Source organism: Epinephelus lanceolatus, chromosome 18 (genome assembly GCF_041903045.1).
Source record: "Epinephelus lanceolatus isolate andai-2023 chromosome 18, ASM4190304v1, whole genome shotgun sequence".
NCBI lineage: Eukaryota > Metazoa > Chordata > Actinopteri > Perciformes > Serranidae > Epinephelus > Epinephelus lanceolatus.
In genome coordinates, this window is record NC_135751.1 from 34,012,613 (window position 1) to 34,027,500 (window position 14,888).

The following is a 14,888-nucleotide window of genomic DNA, read 5'->3' on the forward strand; positions in this document are numbered from 1 at the left end:
AGAAGCTCGGTTTTAAAACCAGTGGAAACAGAGCCCTGAAACAATTACATGATTCTCCTGACCTCTAACAATATATAGGCTCCTCCTTTTTACCTCAGACTCCAGACTTGTGTCCATGGATACTTTTTTCTTCAGTGATCTGATTGGTCAGAGGTCACTGTGTTGACGGGCTGTGATACGATACCGTGAACATTACCTGCCCCGGAGCAGCACAAGTTACCACGGTGATTTATCCTGGTAAAAAGAGAACCAGCTTCATAGTACTGAAAACCCTGAGTTAACCCTTAAGTTACCTCGCTAACTCCAAATCCTGCTTCGTACTACAGGCCTTCGTCAGGGCTTTCAAAACATACAGCGCAGGTATGGCCCCATATATAGTGGCAGGAAGCAATCGGAGGCCATCACATGACCCACATAATGGCTTGTAAAGAATAATGACAAATCACAAAAAACATGTGACGTCTGTACCCTCATTGAGACCAGGATACTTTAAAGCATCCAGCTGATGGATCCAGAAAGCTTCACTTTTATTGAGATTCTGTTTTCTGTCACTCCCATGACCAAAGGTTTAATGTGTTCAGTGCCTCCTTCCTGTCCATCCTGTTGTTTCTCATTCTCCACAAGCACCCGATGCCAGGTTTTGATCTACGTTTGTGTCACCTCAGTTAGCTGAGCTTGTCTTTTGTCTCGTCTTTCTCCCAGGATCAAATCTTTGTCCTTTCAGTTACAGAACTGTGTCTCAGGATTAAATACATTTACCACCAACAGATATGCCTCAGTCGAATAGATGATACTCTGGGAGCTGATAAGTTACGCAGCCGACAGTGAGCAGAGGGAATGTTATCTTACAGGGGAAACAGTACATCACACTGTATGTAGTATGTTGTCACACACCTGGCTGGATCAGATACTGTAATTCCCTGAGGAATGATGTCACTGCTCAGAATAAATCATTACAGACACACACATTACTTCCCACCCTTTATATCACTGCTCTCTGTCTCCACTAGATGTCAGCAAAAGGCCACATAAAAACACTTGCTTATTGAACTGGCCTAGAAGCACCAAGTTGCTTCAAAGCCAAAATCCATGCATGTTTCCATATAGCATGCATGAGTTCTAGCTTATATTGGTGGCAGCCCATTGATGTTTGAATTTACTGCAGCTCTGATCATATGTTGAGAACTCTGCTGCTGAGAACTCTGTGCACGCTTTGACTTTGTAGCATCAGTTGTGCATATCAAAGGTAGTTCTCAGCAGTGGTTAGGGTTAGGAGGAAGAGGTGGGTGGGGCATACAAGGGAGGAGGAGTGTTTGCTGTTCAAGTTTTTTCAAAGAGCTGTGTGAAATGCAAGATAGGTAAGGGTTGCTTTAAATTACTGTTTATTTTAATGGAGTCTGGTGGGTTTGGTGACGGAGATTTTGAGGCTGTTTCTGGTTAAACAAAAGGATCCTACACTTTAACAAAGAGGTCCACCTCTTCAGGGAATCTTTACCATAATGTTGTCAGACACTTTAGTTGACGTACATTGACAGTGCGAACATGCCCTGACTTAGATTTTTTCGCCCGTTTCACAGCTGCCTGCTGCAGTCCTCTTGCTCAATACTGGACCAATTTAACTGTTGCTCCCATTAGTCACTTAGACACAAACACATGGGAAAATAGGGTCAAGGTTAGAAAACGCCAAAGTTACCCCTTTAAAGACTTTTGGAAAGTGTCGTACAAATAATGCTGCTCATCGATAGGGGCATGCATCTATCAGTGCACTCAGAGCTTTCAGTTTGGCTTTCATCTTGCTGTTATAGAAATATTTTATCACAACTGTCACTCTCATGTCTGTACTGTAAATATGAAGCTGCAGCCCACAGCAGGTTAGCTTAGCTTAGTATAAAGAATGGAATCAAAGGGAAACAGCTAGCCTCACTCTGTCATGTTGTATCTTGAATGTTTAATCTGTCCTGTAATTTCACCCGCTGCCGGCTGAGGTTACATACAGCTCCAGTTGGGTTTGTTTTGAAGTTAGAGGTAAAAAAAATCTATACAAATGACAGAGAAATGACCCTCCTTGCAGGAGTAGTACACGGCCTGAAGTATAATAATCAATCAGCTAAAAACAGCAGAAGGAGGGACAGTCTGACTGCCGCTGAGCCTTTTAGCCTGACTGTTATTTGTGGACAAGCTGCTGTTAAAATGTTAATGGACAGAACCGTCCAGGTATTGAACCAGCAAAGGACATCAGTGTTACGCAACAAAATGACTCTGTCAGTCTTGCAGGAAGCCAAAAGGTGAGGTAGCTTCATTATGGGGTTTACAATCTGCTGAAGACGTGGGATGATTTGATGAAGGTCTCTGTTGTTGGCTATGTTTCTGCAGCAGTTTATTTGCTTTGTTTTAATTTTTCACAGCAGTGTAGAGTAAAAACTAAAATCACATTTTTTATGCACGTTTTATCAGGTTTTTCCTGTTTGAGTAAAAAATGTGGCTATGCTTGGTTGAACCCTGGGGGGGCTCCTTACGCTGACACACTCTTTATGACACCATCCTTGTTCAAGCACACACTTTTATAGACGCCACTCATTCCACCGGGGACCACTGCTGCTGATGATTTATATTTCCATAAAGCAATATGAATATAATGGGTTTATAGCACAGCTTGCTTTAGGACAGACAGGAGGAAGACCCTCTGCTGCTGACACTGACAGGGGTGATTGGTCGGGCAAGGCAATGATATTAAATCAGGTTTTACTGCCATTTACCATTTTAAGATGATGGATTTGTACAGTTTTTTGTTTTTTTTTACAGTTGGAAGGATTTTTTATGAGAGAACCACCTCAAATGACGCGTACTTTTCATGTATAAACCTCTATTTTTTTATTAAATGATCTCCGAAGTATCTTTAAAATAATCACTATTAGCAAAGCAGTTTTGTGTTTATATATGGGGTATTTATTAGTTTGGTAAACCTGACGATCCTTAGAAAGTATTAAGCTCATGTTGGTGGGCTGACTCAACAGGGACTAGAAAATGGGCACAGAGGGTACTTGCTGTGGCTCTGGTTGAGGGTGAAAGCCATTATAATTTAACAGCAGTGTCAGGGGAAAGCGTGGTGGGACAAAAACTAAAGTTAAGGCGGCAAAAATCCGAGGAGGGTGGACGGGAGGGGTGATGGTGACTTTCACCTGGGAGAGCGGTGTTCACATCCTGAAAGATTGTAAAGCCAAACCTTGTTCTTTTTTCTTATACCTAACTGTGATTTTGATGTTGAAGGAAAAAAAGTCTATGCGTACCGATGTAGTGCATTTATATAAGTTCATGACCAATTGCAATATGTGACAACGTCGGAGTGAGAATGTGTTGGATTGGATAATCGGAAAAAACAGATGATGTGGGGTGCTTTTCCGCTCTGAACTGAAGTTTTTTCAACTCAAAAAATGCCAGGTGCCTTGAGCGCAGAAACACGAGGTGCAGCCCAACGTAAACCTGCAAGCAAAAAGCTTCATTCTCATTAAAAACAATTACAAAAAGGCGCCTCCAGCTGCTAAAATGCTTTCTGCGTGATCGGGGCCTTATTGTGGTGCTCAAAGTGCCAAAAACTCAACAGCAATGTCTTTTTCCAGAAATCATGACCCGGTCACCAGATAGACGATAATCCGCATACCTTGTTGTTAACAATTTCATGTAGGAACTATTTTCTTTCTACCGAACTACATCTGCTAACTGTATCACCGCGCAGAAGGAAGTGTGCATCTACTCATGGATGAGAGGTTTGTACTCATGAGATGTAAACATTTATTGCATCCTGCTCTGCTGAGCTAGAACGCTGGCTAGCTCAGTGGTGCTAGGTGAGCTACCAGTACAGCTAATATCACCAACACTCAGCAACACATATACATAACAATCGAGATTAAATTAATAGCACTACAAGTAAAGAGAAAAATGTGTATTTTTGTCCTTTTTTATAAGTGTCTACACATTTGTGCAGGCTCAGACGACCTGGAAATAAGTGCGACTAAATATTTGCAGATATAATGATCCTTTCTCAAGTATGACAAAAACTCTAGGTATTCTTTGGTAAAGTAAACGTGATTTGTAGTTGTCATTCTTAACTGTATCTGACAGTATCTCCTCTCTTCATCACATCTGGAGGCACAAACCTCTCTGTCTATACAGGCCTCCAGCTGTGCCTCACATTAATGACTGAACATATCAGACAGGTCATGTCAGACCAGCCTGGGCCTCTGAATTCAGTTTGTGTCCGTGCAGATTGTTTTTGACTTTATATTTTAGGTTCTGCTTTTAAACTTTCAGCATACTGCATGTACGCTGTTCAGTGATTGGTATCTATTATTAGGACTGTAGCAATAAGGGTTGACTAAATGTCAGTGTCAACGTTCCTGATTGCTACAATCTCTACCCTGTTAGAAGTTATTCCTGTGTCCACTGAGCCGAGTGTATCCAGTAAACATAGGCGGGATACTCTGTGACTTTCTTTGCATGAAACTGAATAGTACAGAACAAAATGTACCAAAGAAAAAAAAACTTTTACAGTGTGTTTTTACAGCAACGGCTGCAAACTGGAAGTGTGATCTGTGGCCAGAGTGGGCTGGGCCTGCACTCAGCCTTCATGTCTACAAGTCTCCTGTCAGTGTGACAGCTGAGCAGTGGGATCACATCTCTGCAGCAAGAGCAGCTTCTGTCAAGAGTTTGTTGCCCTTGTCTGAAAAGGTAAAAGATTTATTTCTCTTGAAAAATCACTTGAATGTCAGCTTCATCAAAATCAAGAGATACTATCTGAGTGTGTTTCTTGGCAGCAGTTTTCATTTCTGCTCCACAACTGTGAACCTCATATTCTCCTTCACAGAGCTGTCACTACTAATTGTTGGTGTGTCATCTAAAAAATTATTAGAATCTGCAATGCACTGAAAGTTTCTTGACTTGTGCAGGAAATGAGTCACTTCTTCTATCTCTATTAAAACATGCATGGTATTATATATGTGTGACATAGTACAGTAAGTGTATTGAAACTATTCTGTATTTCTAGGTCACTATAAATTGAATATATTTAGTTTTTGGATTGTTTTATGACAAAACCAGTGGTTTTAAGGCCACACCTCAGGCTTTTAGATGTTGCAGTGATTATTTTCTGACACTATAGACTAAATGGTTAATTAATCGGTCACAAAATATAATTAAATAATTCATAAAGTAATCGTTGGTTGCAGCTCAGATAACACTCAGTATCTGAGTGATATCTGATTGAATGATCTTGAATAATGTACTGTATGCTTCTGTGTGCGTGTCTGTGTGTGTGTGCATCCACGTTAGTGTTAGTAAAAACGAAATGCAACTGATAAGAAAACAAACAAAGCTAAATGAGGAGAGTGGGTCTATGTTCCCTCAACTGTATGTTCTTTCAGTCCTATGTTCCCCAAGCCCCATGTTCCCTTAACCCTGTTCTCTCAACCCTGTGTTCCCTCAACCCCAATCCCTCAGCCCTTTGCTGTCCGAGCCCCATGTTCCCTCAGTCTTATGCTCCCTCTACCCTGTTCCATAAGCCTGATGTTCCCTCAGCCCTGTGTTCCCTCAGCCCTATGTTCCCTTAACACTAATCCCTCAACCCTATGTTCGCTTATCCTGTTCCCTCAGCCCTGTGTTCCCTCAGCCTTATGTTCCCTTAAACCACGCTTCCCTCAACTCTATATTCCCTCAGCCCTATGTTCCCTTAACACTAATCCCTCAACCCTATGTTCCCTCAGCCCTACGTTCCCTTATCCTGTTCCCTCAGCCCTGTGTTCTTTCAGCTCTGTTCCCCCAACTCACTGTTCCCTCAACTTTGTGTTCCCTCAGCCCTTTGTTCCCTTAACACTAATACCTCAACCCTATGTCCCCTCAGCCATATGTTCCCTTATCCTTGTTCCCTCAGCCCTACATTCCGTTTTCCTGTTCCCTCAGCCCTAAGTTCTTTCAGCTCTGTTCCCCCAACTCACTCACTGTTCCCTCAACTTTGTGTTCCCTCAGCCCTTTGTTCCCTTAACACTAACACCTCAACCCTATGTCCCCTCAGCCATATGTTCCTTTATCCTTGTTTCCTCAGCTTTATGTTTCCTCAGCCCATTTCCCTCAACCCTAATCCCTCAGTATTATGTTCCCTCAACCCCATTCCCTTAACCCTATTTTCCGTTAACCCTATGTTACCTCAACCCTGTGTTCCCTCAGATCAGTACCTCCTGACATTGAGGCGATTGATGTTTCTTGCTCATCCGTGTGTTTGTTTATTTGTCTGTCTGTTATCAATATTGTTAGAGTGATATCTCAGAAACTTATAGATGGATTTTATCCTCGGCAACCATAACCCGTTTATGGAAGGGTTGGCTCTGATGTTGAGGGAACAGGGGGCTTAATTTGGATGGAGAAAAAAAAAATCATCGGGCTGAGGAAACATAGCATTGATCTCCTAAAGGAGCTAAATGCCGACATCAGCATGCTAATATTGTCATGCTACAAGCAGATATAATGTTTAATGTTTCATCAGCTTAGTTTAGCATGTTAGCATGCCATCATTGCTTATCAGCACTAAACATAAACTGACTTTAGTTTTGTAGGTCAGCTTTTAGTTATATAAATTGACATTTTGACTCAATAGTATCACTAGATGAAAAGTTAAGAGACAACTAAAGTCATTAAGATTCATCCTCTGGTAATCATGAATGTGTGTACAGTATCTAATGGCAATCCATTGAGTAGGTATTGAGATATTTCTACTTGACCAAAGTGGTGGACCAATCCATCGACAGACTTTGCTAGAGCCTCTCTGCTAACATGGCTAAAAACAATACCTTCATAACAATGTTGCGTTTGCATTGGATGTGACTTTCTGTGTGTGTGTATTTACAGAATGTGCACTTTATCATGATATCGTCTGGGTTTGTGTCCCATTATTGCTGAAACTACCCTCTGGAACGCCTCCTCTGCCTTTGATAAATTGAGTCACATACGTGAACATAATACTCACTCATCACCTGACAAAAAAAGCCTCTTATTCATTCCTCATCCCCTGACAAACCTGATTACCACCCCCGATCATCTCCATACTTATTCAATCATTCCTTGACAAACACCTTTGTGTTTATTCAATCAGCGTTGCCCGGCGAATAACTTTACCACATTAAATTATTATTCATTCCCTCAGAGAATTAACGTCTGGGTTATTCAGTCATTCTCAGTCCGACTGAATCAGGCGGTTATGCTTGAATGGGCTCCAAATGAGTTGCGTTATTCTTTCCACACTAAGCAGAGATAAATGCTCCCCACCCAATATGCTGTCGGGAAACCATTTAGGCACTTTTTTACACACGCAGCCCGAGTGTATAGCTTACATACTGTATCTGTGTGTGTGTGTGTGAGTGTGAGAAAGCAATTACCAGAGCTCATGTATCCAGAGCTTAATGGAATAACTTGCCAAATCAATGCAGATTACACTTGCAAATCCATGTGATATCAGTCCGTGAATTCAATTTGAGGTGTGACACTGTACGATAATTGTTTTTCCTCGGTCGTCAGCAGCACCCATGCGGCTTATCCAGATGACAGGAGACCTTTTTTTTAAATAACTTTTGTCTGTGATTTTACAAACAGCGGGATAGGTACAGCAACTAAGACTATTTGCGCTCCTAGTACCCAGAAGGAAGTGCCAGGCACCTGCAGTGGTGAGACAAGAGGAGCTTTAAATTAACTTCAAACAGGAAGTTGTGGTTTTACAGGACTCCATGACCCTGTAAAACCACAGCTTATTGGTTATACTCTTTGATTTTGTACGGATTAAACAAACAAGATTTATCATGTTAATTAGTATGGACACCCATTTCTGCCAGTGTGATAATGTAATAATGAGAAACTTTATCGAAATAATGACTATAGCCTGGGCACACATTGTATGATTTGAGCACATTTCTGACCTGATTTTTGAGCTGTGCAACTCATTTTAATTTGAACCAAATTTCAGCTTTGTCAGGTGTCGTGTGCAGTGCAGTGTACACCGGGGAGCGAGGACTGATCATGGTCAACTGCTCCCGACCAGCTGTCGGATGTTCTGATGAGTTACTTACATGTCAGAGTTTTGGTTTGCTGTGTCAGTCTCTTGCACAATCAAAGCAGGGCCACGAAATTGCATGACTTTGCAGAAATTGACTTTTAGGGTGCTTTCACACCTGCCCTGTTTGATTCAGTTCAATTAAATTTAAGTTTGTTTGGCCCCTACGTGTGCTTTGTTTGGGCAGGTGTGAACACAGCAATCACACTCAGGTGTGCACCAAAACAACCAGACCGAGACCTTCTTGAAGAGATGGCTAAACAATAATATTTAGCAAAAATAATCTCATTATTTCGAGATACTAACTCATTTTTTGAGGAAAGTTTCTCATTATTTTAAAAAGTTTCTCATTATTTTGAGATAATTTATCATTTAGAGAAACTTCGTTATTGTAATGACTTACGGGATCTTTTTGTTTTTCTTTATGACACTGGCAGAAATGGGCCTCTGCAGATCTTTAGAGGTGCCAGTAGGTGGATTGAGTTGCCTTTGCACAGAGCAAGGCTAATTTTTCCCTATGTTTCCAATCTTTATGCTAAGCTAAGCTAACCAGCTGCTGGCCGTAGCTTCATATTTATTGTGCAGTCATGAGAATGGTATCAATCATCTTAGCTTACTCTCAGCAAGATCAATTGGTGTCAGTCTGAAGCTGTCGAAATCTGGTGATTGGGCAGTGACTTGCAGCGTCAGACACTGACGTAAAAAGCCATCCTTTAACGTCGCCATGATATGCAGCCTATCACCGTTATAGTTCAGCACAAAAGAACAAAAGTTAAGGCAGCAAAAGTCAGAGTAGTGTGGGTTGATCCAACAAATACAGACTTTCACCCAGTAGAGCGGTGTTCGCGTCCCGTAAGGTTATAAAGCCAAACCGCATGCTTTTGTTGCCTGCACCCGACCATGTGTGTTAGTTGTTGAAGGAAATAAAATGCCACTAGTTTTTGAACCAACGTAGTGTGTTTATTTTGAAAGAGACTGGATGTGAATATTAAATTTCCTGTGAAAACAAAAGTGTATCTTGAAAGAAGAGAACTTGACATTGCGTCCCAGAACGTCAACAATCAACGCACCCAGGGTACCTTTCACGTCGTATGTGGACGTGGAAAGTCCATGACCAAATGTCGATATGTGACGAGATCAGAGTGAGAATGTGTTGGCAAGTTAGTGAAGAAGCATATTTCCCAAAATGTCAAAACTTTTGCTTTATTGTTGCGTATATTTATGTGTAACTGGGTTAAACTCAATTTAATGTTGATCTGACAGTGACATTTCGTTAAGTCTTCACACTGTTGTCATAACCAGCTGTATGTTTAAAGGGGCAAAAAGCGAAATCGTTTCACCGCTAGGTTTGCTGTTGTGCACTGCCTGTAGACCAAAACAAAGTGTGTCATGAGCTACACCTCCCTCTACCTCTGCTCTCCACCCCCCACCCCACTCGCCTCGTCTATGCAGCCAGGCACCGCAGCACCTCCGCGGACTATTACATCCAGACGGTCCCGGTGTTTCTTCCGCAGGCTCCACTTCACTCAGCTGCCCGATATAACTGCTGCTTCTTCCCACATTAACCTGAATAACAAACCAGGGCACGGTGCTCCGGTTGGATCCAAATGGAGAGCCAGCGCTAACGTTATCTGGGAAGCTAGCAGAGGCTAACTGGCTGTGCTGGCAGCTGAGTGAAGTGGAGCCTGAGGAAGAAGCACCGGTTAGCCCCGGTTTCACTACAGGCAGATTCACTCGCCACAGGGGCGAGGAAATAAAACCTAAACAGCCAACTTAGTTTAGCTTAGTTTAACAGTTAGCGATGTCTTTCACTCACTCTTGGTCTCTGCTGTGTTTAGCTATTTCCCTGCTTTCCTGTTAGCGTTAGCACTAGTCGGCTGCCACGCTAACGTCCCTACTCTTCTCTGTGAGCTGGAGCCGTGAGCCCATGAGCCCGCCAGGCTCACGGAGAAGAGTAGGGACGTTAGCGTTAGCTCCTGGAGTTAGCACTAGAGCTACTACGGCTACTGGAGTAACTTACAGCTATGGAGCGCTTCTACCAGCTCTTCTAGTCACTGAGCCTCGCCTCCATCTCAGCAAATATATTGCATTTATTACAGGTACCATCATCATTGAAGTAGGCAGGGGAATAGCTAAACACAGCCACCAGGCTGCCCGCCGGGCTACATTTTACAATGCTAATTGCAAATGTTAGCTGGGCTGCCGGGCTACACACCTAACACAACCGTAACGCCTGACCCATTGCTGGGACCGAAGCTCCGGACATTAACCCATGCTACGATTGTAACATTAAGTTTAACTGAATCGACATAGCGACATGTGCCTAACGTTACTGTAACACTAATTAAAACAGACATCTGACTTTATGTTGTTTCTTAACTGTTACCTGTCCAGGAGAAGAAGAGTTAACTCTGAGTCAGATTGTAGACCCTTTAGCTCTTGTAGTGCTCTCTACCTTGGAAATGCAAGGCCAATGTTAATCTGAGTTCTGTCCCTTTCTTTATCCGACAACTTCTTTGCCAACAACTGTTGTTTCTTAAGAGGTAATGTCAGATCCTGGTCGTCTTCAGGTGGACGTTTTGTTCCACTCTCTGCCATTTCACTTTGAAAATACACGGATTCACATGAACGTACATGAATGCGCAGCCGGACCGGCTTGTAAACAAGGGGCTGGAGATCAACACAGAGAGAGGGTGTGTGAGGTCATGCTGTACTCCAGATGAAATTACACCTCTAGTTCTTCACATAGCAATTTTTTAATTCCTTCAATCTAGAAATGATGAATTTCGCTTATTGCTCCTTTAAGTAGTGAGAGTATTTGTCCAGACAGATGAGTGATGGACTGGTTCAGCTGAAGGTTGAGCTTTTGACTCCATGTTATGACAATAACACCTCAGCACAGCGGGCCCTCAGCCGGTGCCTGCAGAGCGTTTTATCAGGTTTTTCCTGTTTGAGTAAAAAATGTGGCTATGCTTGGTTGAACCCTGGGGGGGCTCCTTACGCTGACACACTCTTTATGACACCATCCTTGTTCAAGCACACACTTTTATAGACGCCACTCATTCCACCGGGGACCATTGCCGCTGATGATTTATATTTCCATAAAGCAATATGAATATAATGGGTTTATAGCACAGCTTGCTTTAGGACAGACAGGAGGAAGACCCTCTGCTGCTGACACTGACAGGGGTGATTGGTCGGGCAAGGCAACGATATTAAATCAGGTTTTACTGCCGTTTACCATTTTAAGATGATGGATTTGTACAATGAGGCTTAAAGGGGCAGTTCGGATTATTTGATGTGTGGTTGTATGAGGTACTTAAACATAGTCAGTGTATTAGATGCAGTAGATTGCAGTCAGCACGCCCCTAGTTTGGAATACCGCCATGGAAGCTGCTGATGTGAATGAGAGCAGCTGCAAACGTGATTTAGCCATCTAAAAAAAAATCAATATTGATTTATATTTAGAATATTTTCAGTGCTTTACCTTTTTGTAAGACAGCACTTTCGAATAGGGAACTGAAGCCGTTACATCTATCATCTCTTCAAACAGACAAAACCACAATTTTGGCTTTTAACTTTGCTGAACACCGGAGTTGCTGGTCTGCTGCTGCTTTGATTAGTTAGTGTGTTACTGTGTGACTTTGAAAGGATAAGTTTGTATTCATCAAAGTCATGCAAGAACACAAACTTAGGATACTTTCAGACCTAGAATTGTCTCGCTTTGGTCTGAATCAGGGACTAATTTAGTCACAAAGTTGTAAAATTACCTAGAGTTGGTTCATGTTCTCACGGCAGCATTTACAAGCGGACCAGATCAAATGCCTTGTGTGAGAAAGCTGCTCTTGATTGGTCAGAATTTCCATGTGGGAAAAATCCAGGAAGTAACGCAAACGCTGAAGAAGAGTACACTTGCAAGATAAATGTGACATTTTCTAATGTCACAATGGAGGGACAACTACGCAGGTTGATTTTAGCGCTGCTCATCGTGGACTATATTGCTGTCATTGTTCATTTTAGTCAAACCATACAGTTTGAAAACGAGGCGCGGCTCCAACTAGAAAACAATGTTTTGATGCACTGGATGTGCTGAATGTGCATATTAAGGCAGTACAGGAGGAGGTGCACATTAATAATCCTCCAGGACTGTAACATGCTCATGTTTAACCCAAACAATGTGTCATGTGACTGCAGTTGGTTCAGATTCAGGTCGGAACACCTTCTCACCACAGATGAACCGCACCAGTTTGTTACCACCTCTTCAAAAAGGTCTTGGTCCGGTTATTTTGGTGTGCACCTGAGTGTGATTGCTGTGTTCACACCTGCCCAAACGAACCGCACTAAGGGGGCAAACGAACTTGAGTTCAATTGAACCAAACATTTGGATAAGAGTGTGGAGCTGCGGAGGAGCGAGGGGTGGATCTGACTCTTATGTTGTGCTCACACCAAACGCGGTACGAACTTTCCTGTCATGTTACTTACAGGAGTTTGAACCCCAGAATATTTTGTGCTGATATTGATAAATGAACATCCTCGGCGTCCTACGTTCCCGGAGGATCTTAATGCTGATTGGTTATCACAGCACGAACTGATTGCCGAAGTTTCGATTTTTCAGCTCTCATGAATAAGCATATGACGTGATATGGCACTACTCGCTTAATTTGCGTCATTTGCGTTGGGTTTGTTGCGTCCATCCCACTACCTGGTTAGAATTTGCGTCTAATTGCGTCTTTACGTTGACCTTACATGTAATTTACTCACACAAAATGTTTTATTTGCGCAGTGTGAACACAACATCAGCCTGTGTTGATGCCTTTCAGATAGCCTGTCAGTCAAAGCTAACTTTCAGTCTTAATAAAATGTAAATGGGTTCAAAATTCACTCCCTGTACAGCTGTCACAAACGTTGAAATTAGCTATAGAGACCAAAAGTGATTTTTGTACCAGGCTGTTAACATGTTTTTTGCCAGTTTAAGGGGATTTTTTTTATTGATTATTTTTGACCTCACTGTTATGTGAATTCATTCAGACGATTAGATGATGTGTATTTTCGATACACAATGAAACATGCCTCTGTTTTTTTCTTATAAGATGGTCTTCAATCAATATAATAATCTCTATTAGTTCTCATTTAGTTGAATGTATCATAGCTGAGAGCACAGTGACCTCACTGTCTCTACTGGCCTCCAGCTTCTCATTAATTATTCACTGACTGGACCTGGAGAACAGGTCAGGTCAGGCCAGACTGAAATTCCTGTTCGAGTCTCTTTTACCCTTCGGGCTCAAAAATAGATTCAGTTTGTGCCCGTGCAGATTTTTCTTGGGTTCATATTTTACATATTTGTTTGAGCTCTGCCTTTAAACTTTCAGCTCAGTGATGAGACCGTCACTGTAGGCAACTGGGAATGTCCCAGTTTGTGTAAGATGTAGTAGGATGTTAGTTTTCCAAGAACACATACCGGATGTGTGCCAATTAAATGCTCTGACTTGTATATTTTCATGTTCTCTTGCAAAATACACCAGTACATGCCTGACATGACACCACCAGGGTCAATATCTGGAGCCAAGGTATTTATAATCTCAATTTATTAATTTTTTTAATGTAAATTACTTAAAGTTGCTTTCTCAAGAAACCTAAAGAGACTGTAGAAGAAGAATCTAAATCATTTGTATGATCAGCGGTGAACCACAGCTGATATCTATTATTCAGTGATTGACCTTTATTGACCCGTATATATTGGTTTAGCTCTCCAGCTCAAACCTACAAACATCCTCTTTCTGTTCCAGTATGAGTTTGCTGTTTTTTTGTTGGCAGGAAAACAAACTATCATCAAATTGAGTCTGTATCAAGACACAGCCTCATCCCTGTCTCTCCTCTTCCTCCTTGTTTTTATCTCACTTCCTTCCTCACTAATTTTCATTCTCTTCTTAACCACATGAGCCGACGGCACTTATTTATCAAACTGGCCTGTTTCACTAACGTCAGTTGGTTTCTTGAGTTGAAACATTAATTGTAATGTGGTGAAACAAGTCTGGGTCAGCTTGTGGTTGGCATGTGGAGTCTGTCTGAAACTTTAAAGGTCCAGTGTGCAGGATTTAGGAGGACATATTGGTAGATATGAAATATAATAATGTAACTATGTTTTCTTTAGTGTACAATCACCTGAACGCCTTTTCCCAAAGGCTCTGCCTGAAAGACGGAGTCACTCGTGGAGCAACATTTTATCCACCGCATATTCAGCCACAAGCTTCATCACTTCTTTGTAGCCTGTAGCTGGGTTGTTTAGCCAGTGCAGTGCTACAGCTGACCTCTGTGGCCCAGGAGGGTGGACCTTTGGTGGGGTGTATTTCCTGGAGCTTCATGTAGTCGTGCTGCTGGTCGTAGCAGCAGAGGCGTTTCAGACCAGAGGTTTGGGGACGTGCTTTTTGCAGTGTTTTAGTCTGACTACCTGCAGCAACAGTGTTCTCGTCATCTTTCCTCCTGACAAAATCAAAGATTTCCAGCCGCTAAGGTAAGCGTTTCCAACTAGTTTGCTGCTTTAGATGTGAGTGCGCAGGACAATAATAACTAAAATGAGTCAGCTGGTGTAATGTTATATTTCAAGTCAGTAGTGATGTGATAAGAAAAGCAATGTTGTAACGAGTTGTTTGGTTTTGGAGTAATTATAATATTATTACTGAAATTTCCTTAGTTATTATTTACGCTACTCGTTACTAGAAAAAGTAATAGTATTACTGTAATGCATGACTAATAACACTGCCCAACACTGTACTCTAAGATCCAAATGTTCTTAAAAAAA

The 14,888-nt window shown here is 42.0% G+C and overlaps 1 protein-coding gene across 2 annotated transcripts in view; it reads left to right on the forward strand.

Annotated features, from left to right (window-relative positions):
* Positions 1–1,282: 1,282 nt before the first annotated feature.
* arhgdig (Rho GDP dissociation inhibitor (GDI) gamma) overlaps positions 1,283–14,888 on the forward strand; it is a 61,411-nt gene continuing 47,805 nt past the window's right edge. Inside the window, exon 1 of one of the 2 annotated variants that reach the window (XM_078161313.1) lies at positions 1,283–1,358. The gene's annotated coding sequence lies outside the window, so the exon portion shown is untranslated. Of the gene's footprint in view, positions 1,359–4,561; positions 4,726–14,888 lie in introns of those variants that run through there. The other variant, XM_078161312.1, reaches the window with a different exon arrangement.